The 20,225-nt window shown below is 39.7% G+C and overlaps 1 protein-coding gene across 1 annotated transcript in view; it reads right to left on the minus strand.

Annotated features, from left to right (window-relative positions):
- LOC150076628 (uncharacterized) overlaps positions 1 to 20,225 on the minus strand; it is a 1,101,557-nt gene that overhangs the window by 723,595 nt on the left and 357,737 nt on the right. The window lies entirely within an intron of this gene.

Consider the following 20,225-nt stretch of genomic DNA (forward strand, 5'->3'; position numbering starts at 1 on the left):
CGAATCCCAACTGGGACTTAGATCAGAATAAATGCAAAAACTTTGGGAAGTGCATTATGGCCAAAGAAGCCAATGCACCAACAACTAACAAAAAAAAACCAGACGTGGTGTCACAGAGATATAAAGAATATAGAATTGGAATTTGGTGAGTAAAATGTGTACAGGAAGGATAGACAGGATAGGAAGGGAGGAGGGGTTATGCTATTAGTAAAGAAACACAAAATCCAAGGAAGTGCAGCCAGTCGACATTGCTGAACAGTGCAGTATCAAGTCAGTTTTGTGTGACATAAGCACTGGGAGATCAAAATTGAGAGTAGGAGTGTGTTATAGGCCTAATGACTCTGATGACTATAACAAAAACACTGTACAGGGAAATAGAGTGGGCCAGTAGATCAGAGAGTCTTATATTGGGGGATTTTAATTTCCCGGATATTGAGTAGAATTTGTGGGTTGGTCACTCACACACTAGCAAGGCTTTTGTGGGTTTAATGGATGATTGTTTTGCAGTGATCACAGCGATCACGGTGTAGATTGTTTTGCAGCGATCACAGTGCAGATTGTTTTGCAGTGATCACGGTGATTACAATAATCACAGTGTGCTCAAGTGGGATTTACTCAAAGAGGTAACAACAATCAGGGGTAAAGGGAAGGGTTTTTGTTTCGTAAAGAAGACACAGAGGTCTGAGACAGTATTTAAATTCTATACGATGGGACGAACTGATAATGTTACCAACAGCAAATACAAAATTGGAAGCATTCAGAGAATTAATCTTGGAAGCTACTAGGCTTTACATACCAACTAAGAAATATTGATCAAGGTTTAGGCCTAAATGGATGTCAGATGAACTAACGAGACTGTGGCAGAGAAGAAAAATGCATGGGATACATAAAAATTAATGGGTGATATGGAAGCCTATGACAGATATAAGCTGGTCTGTAACCAAGTCACAAAGGAGATTGGGCAGGCAAAGGCAGATTAAGGAGGTAAAGGAGGGAAAGAAATCCAGAAAAAAAAAAAAAAAAAAGAGTTCTTTACCTACATGAACTCTAGAAGGAAAAGGGTGAATCAGATTGGCCCACTGGATATTGATGGTTCAACTGTTGATGATCCTGCTCAGGTGGCTAACAAACTAAATGAGTATTTTGCATCTACATTCACACATGAGGAGTTATTCAGGGAGAGAAACGCCAGAAGTGAATTAAACTCTGGTAGTGCGCTGATAGGTGGAACAGGACCAGGGTATGTCTGCCAGGGGCAAAGGTTGATGACGTTGTAGAGCAGATATCATCTTTTAAGGGCACAAAAGGTGATATAGTTGTACACGTGGGCACTAACGATATCAAGAGTAGGAGACCGGCAGAAATGCTTAACAAGTACAGGTCACTGTTGAAAAAAAGCCGTGAAATAGGGTTGAATTTGAAAGTGTCTGCAATTCTGCCCAGACACGATAGGAGGGAGTATATGATGAGAGTCTTGTCGATCAATTCGGCCCTGGAAAGATTCGGCCCTGGACTGTACTTGTTAACAGGAGGGATTGCTTCTACAGGGATGGGATACACTTAAATAGAAAGGGTGCAAGAATATTTGCTGATGCTATCGAGGCAGTGTTAGGTGGTCAGAAAACTGCTAGCTTGGGGGGATACAAAGACAAATAGATTAACAGTAGCCACTGGCAGAGGTGAAAGAGATTCTTGCACTGCTTCTATTGGAATGAGCAGAAGCCTGAAAAACAAGATTCAGGATATTTCAGAGAGTGCTGGGAGTCATTGTGGTACAAGTAAACACATGGGTTGTGTTAGGGCAGCTAAGAATAGAAATAGGTGCATGTATACTTGCTTGTACACCAATGCTAGGAGTTTAGTAAATAAATTTGATGAATTTGAGGTATTGCTCAAAACATCAAAGGCAGATATTGTTGGGATATCAGAGGGTAGGAAGGGAGGAGGGGTTATGCTATTAGTTAAGAAATACATAAAATCCAAGGAAGTGAAGCCAGTGGACATCGCTGGACAGTGCAGTGTCGAGTCAGTTTGGTGTGACATAAGCATTGGGAAATCAAAATTGAGAGTAGGAGTGTGCTATAGGCCTAATGACTCTGATGAGTATAATAAGAAACTGTACAGGGAAATAGAGTGGGCCAGTAAATCAGAGAGTCTTATAATGGGAGATTTTAATTTCCCATATATTGACTGAAATTTGTGGGCTGGTCACTCACACACTAGCAAGGCTTTTGTGGATTTATTGGATGATTGTTTTCTACATCAGCATGTTCGGGAGGCAACTAGAGGGAGGAATACTCTTGATTTGATTATCAGCAGTGATTCTTCATGCATTAAGAATCTGCAGATAAATGAACCACTAGGTGGCAGTGATCACAGTGTGCTGAAGTGGGATTTACTCAAAGAGGTAACTACCATTAGGGGTAAAGGGAAGGGTTATTGCTTTCGTAAAGGCGACTACGATGGACTGAGACAGTATTTAAATTCTATACAGTGGGACCAACTGATGATGTTACCAACAGTAAATGCAAAATGGGAAGCATTCAAAGAACTTATCTTGGAAGCTACTAGACTTTACATACCAACTAAGAAATATTGTTCAAGGATTAGGCCTAAATGGATGTCAGATGAACTGATGAGGCATATGGCAGAGAAGAAACATGCATGGGATACATACAAATTAACACATGACACAGACGCCTATGATAGATACAAGTTGATCTGTAACCAAGTTACAAAGGAGGTTAGGCAGGCGAAGGCAGATTATGAGAAATCTTTGGCAAGGGATGCAAAGAAAAACAGCAAAGAGTTCTTTACTTATGTAAACTCTAGAAGGAAGGGGATGAATCAGATTGGTCCACTTGATATCGATGGGTCAACTGTTGATGATCCTGCTCAGGTAGCTAACAAACTAAATGAATATTTTGCATCGACATTCACACATGAGGAGTTATTTAGCGAGGGGAATGCCAGAGGTGTATTCAATTCTAGCAGTAAGCTAGAGAATCTTGTAATAACTGAGAGTAAAGTGGAGGAGAAATTGTTGAAGATAAACACAAGAAAGGCACCTGGGGTGGATGGGATCTATCCAGTTATATTAAAGGAGGCAGCAAAGGAATTAACCAAACCCTTCGCCATAATTATGAGAGCTTCCTTGGACTCAGGGGAGGTACCCATAGACTGGAGATGTGCAAATGTGACCCCAATTCACAAAGGAGGATCAAAAGCTGACACCAGCAATTATAGACCTGTGAGTTTAACTTCTGTTCCAGGAAAATTAATGGAGGCACTAGTTAAAGAAGCACTGCAGGATCATTTAGACAAGACTTCAGTTATAGCTCGGACACAGCACGGTTTTGTTAAGGGGAAGCCTTGCCTGACCAATTTGATTGGATACTATGAGGCAGTCACAAAAGAACTGGATGCAGGGAATAACTTTGATATTATATACTTGGATCTTAGAAAGGCTTTTGATACTGTTGCACATGGAAGACTGCTGCACAAATTGGAGCAGTGTAACATTGGAGGCAAATTGCTGCTGTGGGTAAAGGGGTGGCTGAGGGGGAGAAGACAGAGAGTGGTAATCAATGGACACTGCTTGTCGTGGACTAATGTTATTAGTGGAGTCCCTCAGGGCTCAGTGTTGGGTCCATTATTGTTTTCTGTATTCATAAATGATATTGATGATGGTATATCAAGCTTAATGTCGAAGTTTGCAGACGATACAAAGGCAGGCAGGGTTGTCAAGGACACTACTGACACTATGCTGCTGCAACAGGATCTGGAAAGGTTGAGCAGATGGGCTGAGAGGTGGCAAATGAAGTTTAACATTGACAAATGTAAAGTACTACACATGGGAAACAGCAACCCCAGAGCAACGTATCAACTCTGTGGTATTACACTGACAGTGGTAGAGAATGAAAGGGACCTGGGGGTGGTTGTGCAGGCAGATATGAAGTTCTCTGAGCAGTGCAGACGGGCTGCAAGAGTAGCTCATGGTGTATTGTCAATGATATATAGGAATTTTTCTAGCAGGGATAAGGAGGTGATTATTCCCTTGTATAAGGCAATGGTCAGGCCACACCTAGAGTACTGTATACAGGCCTGGAGGCCTCATTTCAAGAAGGTTGTAGAGCTGCTGGAACGAGTACAGAGAAGGGCAACAAGATTAGTGAATGGAACAAAGGGGTGCTCTTACGAAGAAAGGATTAAGATTTGCAAATTACAGTGTCTGGAGACTAGGCACCAGCGAGGTGATCTGATAGAGGTGTATAAGGCTTTGAATGGTTTGAGCATGCTCAATGCTGATGGGATTCTTCCTCTCGCTCAGAATAATCACCTGTGAGGGCATAAATTCAAATTGAGGAAAGACAGATGTAGGATAGACGTGCGGAATTTGCCTTTAGCCAGCGAGTGGTTGGTTGGTGGAACAGACTTCCATCCCTTGTCGTGGAAGTTGATAGCCTAAATAAGTTTAAGGCTCAGCTGGACAGGTATTTTGAACGAACAGAGGGGTGAAGTGGGAGTGGTTTTTTTTTTCTTTTTTTTTTTTTTTTTGCTGATGCTGCATAAGCTTGCTTTCTTGCATCAAATGCCTCTACTAATGCTAATGCTAATGCTAGATGATTTTGTAATAACTGAGAGAAAAGTGGAGGAGAAATTGTTGAAGATAAACATAAAAAAGGCACCCGGGGTGGATGGGATCTATCCAGTTAGATTAAAGGATTTTTTTTTTTTTTTTTTTGGTTTTTTTGGGAGCATTAGCAACTAAGGCCATATTGCTCCCAGAATATACAGTGGTCATTCCCTGACCTTTCTGCATCCTCCATATGTGGTGGTGAAGGGATCGAACTCCGGTCTAATCAAGAAGCATGTGTTATGCACTGCTGCTCCTTCCCACCTCGCTATGGAGGCACCTGCATATTAAAGGAGGCAGCATTGGAAGTAAGCAAACCCTTAGCCATAATTATGATAACTTCCTTGGATTCAGGGGAGGCACCCATGGACTGGAGATGGGCAAATGTGACCCCAATTCACAAAGCAGATTTAAAGGGCAACACAAGTAATTACAGACTTGTTAGTTTAACTTCTGTTCCAAGAAAATTAATGGAGGCACTGGTTAAAGAAGCACTACAGGATCATCTAAACAAGACTTCAGTTATAGCTCGGAAACAGCATGGTTCTGTTAAGGGAAGGTCTTGTCTGACCAATTTGATTGGATAGTATGATGTAGTCACAAAGGAACTGGATGCAGGGAATAATTTTGATATCACATATTTCAATCTCAGAAAGGATTTTGATACTGCTTCACATGGAAGACTGCTGCACAAATTGGAGCAGTGTGGCATTGGAGGCAAATTTCTGCTACGGATAAAGGGATGGTTAAGTGGGAGAAGACGGAAAGTGGTCATCAATAAACACTGCTCTTTGCGGACTAATGTTATTAGTGGTGTCCCTCAGGTTTCGGTGTTCGGTCCATTGTTGCTTTCTGTATTTATAAAGGATATTTATGATGGTATATCAGGCATAATGTCCAAGTTTGCAGATGACACAAAGGTTGACAGGGATGTTAAGGACACTAATGACAGTATGTGATGAAACAGGATCTAGAAAAGTTGAGCAGATGGGATGAGAGGTGGTAAACAAAGTTTAACATTGACAAATGTAAAGTACTACATATGGAAAGCAGTAACTGCAGAGTAACGTATCAACTCTGTGGTACTACATTGACAGTGGTAGAGAATGAAAAGGACCTCGGGAGTAATTGTGAAGGCAGATATGAAGTTTTCTAAGCAGTGTAGACAGTCTGCAAGAGTAGCTCATGGTGTCTTGTCAATGATATACAGGAATATTTCTAACAGGGATGAGGAGATGATTATCTCCTTGTATAAGGCAATGGTCAGGCCACAACTTGAGTACTGTATACAGGTCTGTAGCCCTGATTTTAAGAAGGATGTAGAGCTGTTGGAATGAGTGCAAAGAAGGGCAACAAGATTAGTGAATGGAACAAAGGGTTGGTCTTACGAAGAAAAGCTTACGTTTTGCAGATTACAGTGTCCGGACACTATACACCTGCGAGGTTATCTGATTGAGATGTAAAGCCTTAAATGGTTTGAGCATGCTCAGTGCTGATGGGATTCTTCCTCTTGTTCAGAATAATTACCTGAGAGGACATAAATTCAAATTGAAGAAAGACAGTTGCAGGATAAATGTGAGGAAATTTGCCTTTACTCAGTGGGTAGTTTATTGTTCGGACAGACTTCCATCTTTTGTTGTGTAAGTAGATAACCTAAATAAATTTAAGGCTGAGCTGGACAGGTATTTGGAATGAATGGAGGGGTGATATGGGGGCATTTTTTTTTTTTTTTGGCTGATGCTGCATATGCTTGCTTTCTTGCATTGCATGCCTCTACTAATGCTGATGATACCTTGGGTGGATGGAATCTATCTAGTTTTTTAAAGGAGGCAGTAAAGGAAGTAAGCAAACACTTGGCGATAATTATGAGAGCTTCCTTGAACTCAAGGCAGGTCCCCATTGACTGGAGGTGTGTAAATGTTTCACCAATTCACAAAGGGGGTTTAAAAGGTATAACAAGTAACTATAGACCTCTTAGTTTAACTTGTGTTCCGGGGCAAATATGGAATCACTGGTTAAAGATGCATTGCAGGATCATCTAGACAAGACTGCAGTAATAGTTAAGACACAGCATGGGTTTGTTAAAGGTAGGTCTTGTCTGACCAATTTGATTGGATGGTATGATTTGGTCACAAAGGAACTGAATGTCAAAAATAATTTTGATATTATATACTTGGATTTCAGGAAAGCTTTTGACACTGTTGCTCATGGAAGACTGCTGTACAAATTGGAGAGGTATGTATGGCATTAAGGGTAAGTTGCTACAATTAATAAAGGGATGGTTGAGTGGGAGATGACAAAGAGTAGTAATAAATGGACACTGCTCTTCATGTACAAGTGTTATTAGTGAAGTTCCCCAGGATTCGGTGCTGGGCCCATTGTTGTTTTGTGTATACATCAATGATATTGATGAAGGTATATCAAGGTTTAATGTCGAAGTTTGCAGATGCCACAAAGGTTGACAGGGTTGTTAATTACGGTAATGACAGTATGTTACTCCAACTGGATCTAGACAAGTTTTGCAAATGGGCTGAGAAGTGGCAACTGAAATTTAACATTGACAATGCAAAGTACTGCATATGGGTAGCAATAACCCAAAAGAAACGTACCAGCTGTGTGGTACTACACTCTGGGAAGTGGAAATTGAAAAAGAGCTGGGGGGGGTGGGCAGTGGTGTATTCAGGCCAGAATGCACTGGAAGAACATTCTGTACTTTTTCTAAATGTCATAATAGAAAATCATTAAATTTATACACCAATATTATGAAACAATGGCATAATCAAAGGAAGGGAGAAATATCTATTTTACCCATTGCTACTAAAAATATATATTAATAGTAATCTTTAAAATTAATAAATTTATTTAAAAACAAAAATATAAATTTCGCGATAAAGCTTGAATGTTTCTTCCTAAAATACAACGTGTTAGATAAAGAGATCCAATGAATGAGATAAACTGTGATGTGCGTGAATGGTGCATTTTGATTCACCACGATTTTGATTCATAGAACTGGTTTTTTTATGAACCGTGAGTCTGAAGTCTGATTCAGTCACTGTACATTTGATGTGGTGTTATCATATAGTCTTCTTGAGAACGAGTGTTCCGGTACTATATTTTTTTTTGTAATAAACCTCTGCCTGGGGATAATTGTGCAGTCATATATGAAGTTTGCTGAGCGGTGCAGACGTGTGCCAGGGCAGGTCATGGAGTCTTGTCAATGATACATAGGAATTTTCCTAGCAGGGACAGGGAGGTGATTATCCCGTTGTACAAGGCATTGGTCAGGCCACACCTAGAGTACTGTGTACAGGTCTGGAGGCCTAATTTTAGAAAGGGAAGAGAGCTGCTAGAACGAGTACAAAGAAGAGCAACAAGATTGGTGATGGGAACAAAGGGAACAGAACTTAAGCTTTTCTTACCAAGAAAAGCTTAAGTCCTGTAAATGCAGCAGCTGGAGACTAGGCACCTGCGAGGTGATCTGACTGAGTTGTATAAGGCCTTGAATGGGTTATGCAAGCTGAATGCTGATGGGATTCTTCCTCTTGCTCAGATTAAGAACCTGAGGGAGCATAGATTGAAATTGAAGAAAGACAGTTGTAAAATAGATGTGCAGAAGTTTGCCTTTAGCCAGTGGGTGGTTGATTGGTGGAATATTAGGGTAGCTAAGAATAGAAACAGGTGCATGTATACCTGCGTGTACACCAATGCTAGGAGTTTGGTAAATAAATTTGATGAATTTGAGGTATTGCTCAAAACATCAAAGGCAGATATTGTTGGGATATCAGAGACGTGGTGTCACACAGATATAAGTAATGCGGAACTGGAATTTGGGGAATACAATGTATATAGAAAGGATAGACAGGACAGGAGGGGAGGAGGGGTTATGCTATTAATTAAGAAACACATAAAGTCAAAGGAAGTGAAGCCAGTTGACATCGATGGACAGGGCAGTGTCGAGTCAGTTTGGTGTGACATAAGCATAGGGAAATCAAAATTGAGAGTAGGAGTGTGCTATAGGCCTAACGACTCTGATGAGTATAATAATATATTGTACAGGGAAATAGAGTGGGCCAGTAAATCAGAGAGTCTTATAATGGGGGATTTTAATTTCCCAGATATTGACTGGAATTTGTGGGTTGGTCACTCGCACACTAGCAAGGCTTTTGTGGATTTATTGGATGATTGTTTTCTACATCAGCATGTTCATGAGGCAACAAGAGGGAGCAATACTCTTGATCTGATTATCAGTAGTGATTCTTCATGCATTAAGAACCTGCAGATAAATGAACCACTAGGTGGCAGTGATCACAGTGTGTTGAAGTGGGATTTACTCAAGGAGGTAACTACCATCAGAGGTAAAGGGAAGGGTTTTTGTTTTCATAAAGGCGACTATGATGGTCTGAGACAGTATTTAAATTCTATACAGTGGGACCAACTGATGATGTTACCAACAGCAAACTCAAAATGGGAAGCATTCAAGGAACTAATCTTGGTGGCTACCAGGCTTTACATACCAACTAAGAAATATTGTTCAAGGTTTAGGCCTAAATGGTTGTCAGATGGACTAATGAGACATGTGGCAGAGAAGAAAAATGCATGGGATACATACAAATTAATGGGTGACATGGAAGCCTATGATAGATATAAGTTGGTCTGTAACCAAGTCACAAAGGAGATTAGGCAGGCAAAGGCAGACTACGAAAAATCCTTGGCAAAGGATGCAAAGAAAAACAGAAAGGAGTTCTTTACATACTTGAACTCGAGAAGGAAAGGGATGAATCAGATTGGTCCACTGGATATTGATGGTTCAACAGTTGAGGATCCTGCTCAGGTGGCTAACAATCTAAACGAGTATTTTGCATCTACATTCACGCATGAGGAGTTATTCAGGAAGGAGAATGATGTAGGTAAAGTAAACATTGGCAGTGAGCTGGATGATTTTGTAATAACTGAGAGGAAAGTGGAGGAGAGATTGTTGAGGATAAACATAAAAAAGGCACCTGGGGTGGATGGGATCTATCCAGTTATATTAAAGGAGGCAGCAAAGGAAGTATGCAAACCCCTAGCCATAATTATGAGAGCTTCTTTGGACTCAGGGGAGGTACCCATAGACTGGAGATGTGCAAATGTAACCCCAATTCACAAAGGAGGATCAAAGGCTGACACAAGTAATTATAGACCTGTTAGTTTAACTTCTGTTCCAGGTAAATTAATGGAGGCACTGGTTAAAGAAGCACTGCAGGATCATCTAGACAAGAATTCAGTTATAGCTCAGACGCAGCATGGTTTTGTTAAGGGCAGGTCTTGCCTGACCAATTTGATTGGATACTATGATGTAGTCACAAAAGAACTGGATGCAGGGAATAACTTTGATATTATATATTTGGATCTTAGAAAGGCTTTTGATACTGTTGCACATGGAAGACTGCTGCACAAATTGGAGCAGTGTGGCATTGGAGGCAAATTGCTGCTATGGATAAGGGGATGGTTGAGTGGCAGAAGACAGAGAGTGGTAATCAATGGACACTGCTCAACGTGGACTAATGTTATTAGTGGAGTTCCTCAGGGTTCAGTGTTGGGTCCGTTGTTGTTTTCGGTGTTTATGAATGATATTCATGATGGGATATCAAGTTTAATGTCTAAGTTTGCAGATGATACAAAGGTTGGCAGGGTCGTTAAGGACACTACTGACGCTATGCTGCTGCAACAGGATCTGGAAAGGTTGAACAGATGGGCTGAGAGGTGGCAAATGAAGTTTAACATTGACAAATGTAAAGTACTACATATGGGAAACAGTAACCCCAGAGCAATGTATCAACTCTGCGGTACTACACTGACAGTGGTGGAGAATGAAAAGGACCTGAGAGTAATTGTGCAGGCAGATATGAAGTTCTCTGAGCAGTGCAGACGAGCTGCAAGAGTAGCTCATGGTGTCTTGTCAATGATATACAGGAATTTTTCTAGCAGGGATAAGGAGGTGATTATTCCCTTGTATAAGGCAATGGTTAGGCCACATCTTGAGTACTGTATACAGGTCTGGAGGCCTCATTTCAAGAAGGATGTAGAGCTGCTGGAACGGGTACAGAGAAGGGCAACAAGATTAGTAAATGGAACAAAGGGTTGCTCTTACGAAGAAAGGGTTAAGTTTTGCAAATTACAGAGTCTGGAGACTAGGCACCGGCGTGGTGATCTGATAGAGGTGTATAAGGCTTTGAATGGTTTGAGCATGCTCAATGCCAATGGGATTCTTCATCTTTCTCAGAATAATCACCTCAGAGGGCATAAATTCAAATTGAGGAAGGACGGATGTCGGATAGATGTGCGGAAATTTGCCTTTGGCCAGCGGGTGGTTGGTTGGTGGAACCGACTTCCATCACTTATTGTTGAAGTTGATAGCCTAAACAAATTTAAAGCTCAACTGGACAGGTATTTCGAACGAACGGAGGGGTGAAATGGGAGAGGGTTTTTTTTTTTTTTTTTGGCTGATGCTGAATAAGCTTGCTTTCTTGCATCATATGCCTCTACTAATGCTAATGCTAATGCTAATATACTTCCATCTGTGTTGTGGAAGTTGCTAGCCTAAATAAATCAAGGCAGAGCTGGACCGTCATTTGGAATGAATTGAGAGGTGAAATGGGAGGCTTTTTTTTTGGCTGATGCTACATAAGCTTGCTTTCTTGAATTGTATGCCTCTACTAACACTAATTCTCATAAACAAATAGTAATAATTGATGATTTATATTTAGTTAACTGATAACAAAAGAATGCGCTCTTCAAAAGAAAGAAGTTCATATTTTAAGGTAATGCTGAGAATTTTTCCTTTCTGCCAGTTAATCCTCCAATTGTGTTTGCTGCCATTCAACAAACACAATATCTAGTGTTTCAGTCAAAATATACAGTATATGGGTAAACAACGTGATACATATGAAAACACATATTATTGCAAATAAATATCACAGATCTTTCTGAGAGACCCAAATACAAAATGTAAAGAAAATCTGTCCATTGGGAGCCAAGTATTACATCCAAATGGGCATAGTGTATAGTGTTAATTGTAATGCTGGTCTGGGGGTTTCCTCCAACTTTGCATCAGACAATGTGATGAATACAAACTCTGTAAAGGCCAGATTTATGTAGGCTAATGAGTAATTTGTGTAATATTAGTGTGAGATTGTGTTGTTCATCTGGCCTCTTAGCCTAGGGGGCCTGTGTTTTCACACAAAAACCTCTAGTTTACCATCCAGTGCCACAAGGAGGTATACTAGGCAGTAAGGAGTATGAAAGCACTGGTGGGGGCAAACTGTGTGTGTGGTAGCCAAGCTACAGACAGGGAGAGTCCAGTAAAAAAAAAAAAAGGTTGAAGGTGATAGTGGGAAGACAGGAAGTGGGAGAGGGTTAAAGTGGTAGAGTAAAAGAGGAGGGTAGTAGTAAAGGCATCCACCCACCTAGCTGAAACGGGGACAGAAGAGGGTCCCTGGGTAGAATGCCCATTCTGCCCCAGGGGTGGGAGTTGACAGGTGGCAGTGGGGTTACCCACCAGGCAAAGGGGGTGCAAGCCAGGTTATGGGAAGGGGATGGGGAGTGAGAGAACAACCAACCCAGGTGGGAGGAGTAAAAGTACATATGTTTATACATATCTTTATGTTTGAGTGCCTGTTTGCTGCTCATTCCCACACCAGTTAGGGGTTAGTCTTGCTGATCAGCGTCTGTGTCCCACACCATGCTGGCTAAATTGCTAGAGCATGCTGTCTGCTTGGATGGGGCTATATGGCTATCTGCCCATCATCCTATCTGAGAGTAGGAGAGACACAATTTAATTCACTTAATCCTCATTCACACTGCTTCCATTCTGTTTTGTACTTTTTTCTTACATTTTATTACTATTTTATACTCTTCCATTTTCTATTAAGTTATATATATATATTTTTTTTTTTTTTTTTTTCAGATATATTCATCTTCTTTTTCACACCAGGGTGGAATGGAAATGTGTATAGTGTTATTATAAATATGTTAGTTTACAGAGTAGAATAATTAGATAGAAAAATTAAAGTCTAAGTACAACTAAGTGGGGATTAGTATGTACAGCAATAATAGGGATTAACTTTGTTCTTTCTCACTCACACCCATGCTTCCATTCATTCTTACAAGTATACAGCTCATGTATTCATCTACAGTCTCCCTTCATTGCTACCCCAGGCCCCCCAACTTACTATTACTATTCAGTTGGGGTGCAGTCCTGGCTGCAAGACAGCATGTCAGGGAAGTAGCAGTGGGTATGATGGTGTTATTAGTTGCTAGGACTAATGTATCAGTATATATATATATATATATATATATATATATATATTCTAAGTTTATATATTAAAGTGTGTTTACATACTTTCCATTATGTTCATACCTTCAATCGCTCCCATTTACCATAACACTCATTCACTCTCTCGTGAATGAGTGTTATTTGCGTAGCACACGCTTCTTGATTATACCAGGGTTCGAGTCCATGACCACCGAATATGGAGGATGTGGAAAGATCAGGGAATGACCACCACATATCCCCAGGGCAATATGGACTTAGTTGCTAATGCTCCTAAAAACCAAATTACAACAACAACAGCTCTCTTACTGGGTAATGTTCACTCACCAAAACTAGCATTAGCATTAGCATTAGTAGAGGCATATGATGCAAGAAAGCAAGCTTATTAAGCATCAGCCAAAAAAAAAAAAAAAAAACACACACCACTCCCATTTCACCCCTCCGTTCGTTCGAAATACCTGTCCAGTTGAGCTTTAAATTTGTTTAGGCTATCAACTTCAACAACAAGTGATGGAAGTCGGTTCCACCAACCAACCACCCGCTGGCCAAAGGCAAATTTCCGCACATCTATCCGACATCCATCCTTCCTCAATTTGAATTTATGCCCTCTCAGCTGATTATTCTGAGCAAGATGAAGAATCGCATTGGCATTGAGCATGCTCAAACCATTCAAAGCCTTATACACCTCTATCAGATCACCTCGCCGGTGCCTAGTCTCCAGACTCTGTAATTTGCAAAACTTAAGCCTTTCTTCGTAAGAGCAACCCTTTGTTCCATTCACTAATCTTGTTGCCCTTCTCTGTACCCGTTCCAGCAGCTCTACATCCATCTTGAAATGAGGCCTCCAGACCTGTATACAGTACTCAAGATGTGGCCTAACCATTGCCTTATACAAGGGAATAATCACCTCCTTATCCACGCTAGAAATATTCCTGTATATCATTGACAAGACACCATGAGCTACTCTTGCAGCTCGTCTGCACTGCTCAGAGAACTTCATATCTGCCTGTACAATTACCCCCAGGTCCTTTTCACTCTCCACCACTGTCAGTGTAGTACCGCAGAGTTGATACGTTGCTCTGGGGTTACTGTTTCCCATGTGTGGTACTTTACATTTGTCAATGTTAAACTTCATTTGCCACCTCTCAGCCCATCTGTTCAACCTTTCCAGATCCTGTTGCAGCAGCATAGCGTCAGTAGTGTCCTTAACAACCCTGCCAACCTTTGTATCATCTGCAAACTTGGACATTAAACTTGATATCCCATCATCAATATCATTCATAAACACCGAAAACAACAACGGACCCAACACTGAACCCTGAGGAACTCCACTAATAATATTAGTCCACGTTGAGCAGTGTCCATTGATTACCACTCTCTGTCTTCTGCCACTCAACCATCCCCTTATCCATAGCAGCAATTTGCCTCCAATGCCACACTGCTCCAATTTGTGCAGCAGTCTTCCATGTGCAACAGTATCAAAAGCCTTTCTAAGATCCAAATATATAATATCAAAGTTATTCCCTGCATCCAGTTCTTTTGTGACTACATCATAGTATCCAATCAAATTGGTCAGGCAAGACCTGCCCTTAACAAAACCATGCTGCGTCTGAGCTATAACTGAATTCTTGTCTAGATGATCCTGCAGTGCTTCTTTAACCAGTGCCTCCATTAATTTACCTGGAACAAAAGTTAAACTAACAGGTCTATAATTACTTGTATCAACCTTTGATCCTCCTTTGTGAATTGGGGTTACATTTGCACATCTCCAGTCTATGGGTACCTCCCCTGACTCCAAAGAAGCTCTCATAATTATGGCTAGGGGTTTGCTTACTTCCTTTGCTGCCTCCTTTAATATAAGTGGATAGATCCCATCCACCCCAGGTACCTTTTTTATGTTTATCCTCAACAATCTCTCCTCCACTTTCCTCTCAGTTATTACAAAACCATCCAGCTCACTGCCAATGTTTACTTTACCTACATCATTCTCCTTCCTGAATAACTCCTCATGCATGAATGTAGATGCAAAATACTCGTTTAGATTGTTATCCACCTGAGCAGGATCCTCAACTGTTGAACCATCAATATCCAGTGGACCAATCTGATTCATCCCTTTCCTTCTTGAGTTTAAATATGTAAAGAACTCTTTTCTGTTTTTCTTTGCATCCTTTGCCAAGGATTTTTCATAGTCTGCCTTTGCCTGCCTAATCTCCTTTGTGACTTGGTTACAGACCAACTTATATCTATCATAGGCGTCCATGTCACCCATTAATTTGTATGTATCCCATGCATTTTTCTTCTCTGCCACAAGTCTCATTAGTTCATCTGACAACCAATTAGGCCTAAACCTTGAACAATATTTCTTAGTTGGTATGTAAAGCCTGGTAGCCTCCAAGATTAGTTATTTGAATGCTTCCCATTTTGAGTTTGCTGTTGGTAACATCATCAGTTGGTCCCACTGTATAGAATTTAAATACTGTCTCAGACCATCATAGTCGCCTTAACGAAAACAAAAACCCTTCCCTTCACCTCTGATGGTAGTTGCCTCCTTGAGTAAATCCCACTTCAACACACTGTGATCACTGCCACCTAGTGTTTCATTTATCTGCAGATTCTTAATGAATCTGCAGATAAATGACTGCACTCCTACTCTCAATTTTGATTTCCCTATGCTTATGTCACACCAAACTGACTCGACACTGCCCTGTCCATCGATGTCGACTGGCTTCACTTCCTTGGACTTTATGTGTTTCTTAACTAATAGCATAACCCCTCCTCCCCTCCTGTCCTGTCTCTCCTTTCTATACACATTGTATTCCCCAAATTCCAGTTCCGCATTACTTATATCTGTGTGACACCACGTCTCTGATATCCCAACAATATCTGCCTTTGATGTTTTGAGCAATACCTCAAATTCATCAAATTTATTTACCAAACTCCTAGCATTGGTGCACACGCAGGTATACATGCACCTGTTTCTATTCTTAGCTACCCTAACACAACCCATGTGTTTACTTGTACCGCAATGACTCCCAGCAGTCTCTGAAATATCCTGCATCTTGTTTTTCAGGCTTCTGCTCATTTCAATAGAAGCAGTGCAAGAATCACTTCCACCTCTGCCAGTGGCTACTGTTAATCTATTATTCCTTGTATCCCCCCCCAACTAGCAGTTTTCCGACCCACCTAACACTGCCTCGACAGCATCAGCAAAAATTCTTGCACCCTTTCTATTTAAGTGTATGCCATCCCTGTAGAAGCAATCCCTCCTGTTAACAAGTACAGTCCAGGGTGAAAAAAATTCTACCCCTTGAGCCTTGCACAATCCCTCCAGGGCTGAATTGATCAACAGGGCTCTCATCATATACTCCCTCCTATCGTGTCTGGGCAGAATTGCAGACACTTTCAAATTCAACCCTAATTCACGGCTTGTTTTCAACAGTGACCTGTACTTGGTAAGTAATTCCGCCGGTCTCCTACTCTTAATATCATTAGTGCCAACGTGTACAACTATATCACCTTTTGTGCCCTTAAAAGATGATATCCACTCTACAACGTCATCAACCTTTGCCCCTGGCAGACATACCCTGGTCCTATTCCACCTATCCTTTTTACAAAGCATGTTCCCCATTTCCCTGACAATAGAGTCACCAACAACTACTAGTTCCTGTGGGACCAGCGCATTCTGCCTAGGGGGCTGCCTCTGTGTTGCCTGATGACCAAGTGCAAGCTCTGGCGTTGATGTGGGCAGCTGAGAGCTTGATGGGCCCCTCAATTTATTTCCTTTGAGGGCATCCACCCTGTCCTTCAAGCTCTCATAAAGGCCCACAACAATGCTGAGTTGTCGCCTGATTTCCTTCCCTCTTACCACAATTCCTATTTCACTCTATCATTCAGTGCCCAGCATATTCACTCAGTCTCTCACACCTTTTCATTCAATCATTTCATTCATCCTTCTTTCATTCTGCATTGCATCCCCTTGCTACTTACTTACTAATATTTTTCAGTTAAGCTGTTTCTCTGGCTTCCCATACATCTCCCTCCCCTAAACCGGTTTGCAAGCTTATTTGGCTTGCAAACCGGTTTTATAAAACCAGTTATATCCAGTTTTCATATTGAGTTGTTAAAACCAAAACCGAGCTTCTAAAACCGGATTCGAATATTTTTTTAGTTAGCCCTTGAATATAGTTTTTTGTTACACACATTTTCTTTTGTTTGTTCGTTTGTCTGGATCATTCAACTGCTTTATGTTTTAAACATGTTTTTTATTTTATTTTATTTTATGTTTAGGTACGAATCTCATGGGCAAGTGGCCCGAATCTAAGAGGGGTATCTTTTATCTTCCCACCTGTATCATGGCACGATGCAGGCGTACTCATTTACGACTGAGTGAGTCGGAACAATAGCGTAAAAGAAAATGCTCAACATTTCTCCATTCCATCTATCTTGTTCACCAGGCACGTGCCTTATTGATGGTTACCCACTAGAAACAGATTCGCTGAATATTGCATCAAATTTCAATTGTAGAAAGTTTCTTGCTTCTTTATTCCTATTAAATTTGTGATCAAATGTTCTCCAAAAAGCAGCGTCACCAAATTTAGCTTTTATATAATTTTGAAAATACAATAGATGTAATTGGGGAAAAAAAAATTGCAAGTAAATAAATAAAAAATTTCTTTCGTGAAAAATTTGAACCTTGCCTCGTTCAGACTCTTCATTCAGTGCTTGTGGGAGTGATGCATAGTATAGTGTCTTTGTTATCTTCAATATTTTTATTTAAAATTGTTGGTGATATAAATTCCTACTAATTAATATTTATTACTCTTAATATTTCTAAGATGAAATCAAATGTATGGAATTATTTTGCTCGAAAAAGCAAAGATGAAACACAATGTTCGAAATGTCAGAAGATAATGAAGTCGTCTGGAGGATCTACATCATCTTTGATGTTGCATTTAAAGAAAATGCATCAGACTGACATTAAACAAGATAACAGTGAACCTCCCGTAAAAATGGTAAGAACATTAGAAAACTTTATCATTAAAAAATCTATGGAAGAAGAGATTTCAAAATTAGCTGCTTTAAATGGATTTTCTTTTAATTCAATTGCCAAGAGTGAGTTTATACAATCAAGCCGTCACCTTCAGAGAAATAAATACGATAAATTAGCAACAGCCTCACTCAGTGAATGGAATTAAAAATATGGTTCTGAATTATTATAAAACTAAGAAAGAAGAACTCATTCAGCATCTCAAAAATTCATTGGTTTTGGGTGCACAGTATTCACTGACTCTAGACGAATATACGTCTATACAAAATAAAAGGTATATGAATATAAATGTGCATTCAAAAGACAATCATTGGTTGTTAGGTCTTATTGAGATTAATGGTTCACTTGACTGAGCAAATTGTGAATGGACACTTTAGCATTAGCATTAGAGAGGCATATGATGCAAGAAAGCAAGCTTATGCAGCAGCAGCCAAAAAAAAAAAAAAAATCTTCCACTTCACCCCTCTGTTCGTTCGAAATACCTGTCCAGCTGAAAGGAATTTGGTTTGAACTTGGATGAGGATATTGTTGCCTGCACCACCACCAATGGAGCAACAATGATGATTAAGTTTAGCAAACAAATTATGCCTAAGCATCAACAATGTATAGCCCATTGTATACATCTGGCAGTTATAGATGTACTTTATGAAAAAGCAATCAATTATGGTGCCACAATCTCTGAGTCTCCCAAAAACAATGAAGAAAATGAAAATAATGAAGAAAGTAGTGATGATGAAGAAAGACAGCAGGGCATGCTTTATCAAACCGACTTTACCAATGAGCGCATTTATTTCTTCAATCCAATGGTCAATATTGCACAAACTATTAACAAAGTCAGAAAAATTTGCAAGCTTTTTCGAAAATCGCCTACCAAAAATGACATATTACAAAATTTTGTTAAAGTAAAATTTAATGGGAAAGAATATAAACTTATATTAGATTGCAAGACTAGATGGAAGAGAACATTCTATATGATTGAGAGATTTTAAATTGAAAAATTGCATTCCAAATGCTCTATGTGCAGTACTTGACAGTACTGCACATAGTCAGACACAGCTTCAGTTGACACTGTCAACTGAAGCTGTGTCTGACGATGACTGGAAAACACTTGAATTGCTATGTGAAACTTTGTAACCAGTTGAAATGATTCTGAAGGCTATAACCTCAGAAGATACAGACTTACTTCAATAGAATTTCTGCTTGCTAAGCTTGATACAGCAGAAAACCCATTTGCTTTAAAGTTTCACCAAAGCCTTTTGCAGCATTACAATGCAAGACGAAATTGCCAAACTGTGGCTTTGCTGAGCTATCTACACAACCCCAAAAAGTTTAGGAAAGAAGATTCAGGTTCAAGAACTTTTGATTTTCTAAGTAAGCAAGTTTTGAAAAAGCATGATGAAGAGATTTATCAGAGATTATTTGCAAAACATTCCGAAGGAGTCTTAGCGTTGAATGAAGAAACTGAAATAAAACGAACTGTTCTTTTAAAAGAAAACAAAGACTCGTCTAGTTCCGATGTTGGAGATACACTCATGCGAGAGTATGATAGTGTAATAAAGAGATTAACTGAAGAGTCTTCAAAATATCTGAGTGAACTGGAAATCAGCAAAGAATTTAAAATTTTGGAGGCAACTAGCAGTAGAAGTGAAAAGCTGGAGAAAGTTTATAGAGCACTGCTGACCATTAAACCAACAAGTGTCCAATCTGAGAGAGTGTTTTCGATCACTGGTCTCTTTAACACAAAAATAAGGTCAAGTCTATCAGGAAAACTGCTAAATATACTGTGTTTTTTAAAGGATCATTTTCAGAAAAAAGCTGAGCAATAAATAGTAAAGTAATTTCCCCAAGCTGTTTTTTTCACATTATTTTTATTTATTTATTATTATTATTATAGGGCTTATTATTTTTTTGTTTACTATACGAAGATAGTAAAGATATATAGATAGATATACGAGAGGATAGTTTTTATTCAAAGGATTTGAATACAATTTGTAATTTTGTATAATCTCAAGATGGTTACTTTTTTTGGAGCATTTTAATTTTTTTATTTTTTTTTATTATAAGAGGTGAGAGATTTTGTTTAAAAGATTTGATTATGATTTGTACAATCTACCCAAGATAAAATAAATACCTGTGTTATAAGATTTTAATTATTTTCCCTAAGTCTGAGAAAATCAGTTTTAAAACCGGTTTTAAGAGTAAACTTCGGTTAAACTTGGTTTTGAAATTTC

This window comes from Mastigoproctus giganteus, chromosome 12 (genome assembly GCF_048544385.1).
Source record: "Mastigoproctus giganteus isolate SK-2022 chromosome 12, ASM4854438v1, whole genome shotgun sequence".
Classification (NCBI taxonomy): domain Eukaryota; kingdom Metazoa; phylum Arthropoda; class Arachnida; order Uropygi; family Thelyphonidae; genus Mastigoproctus; species Mastigoproctus giganteus.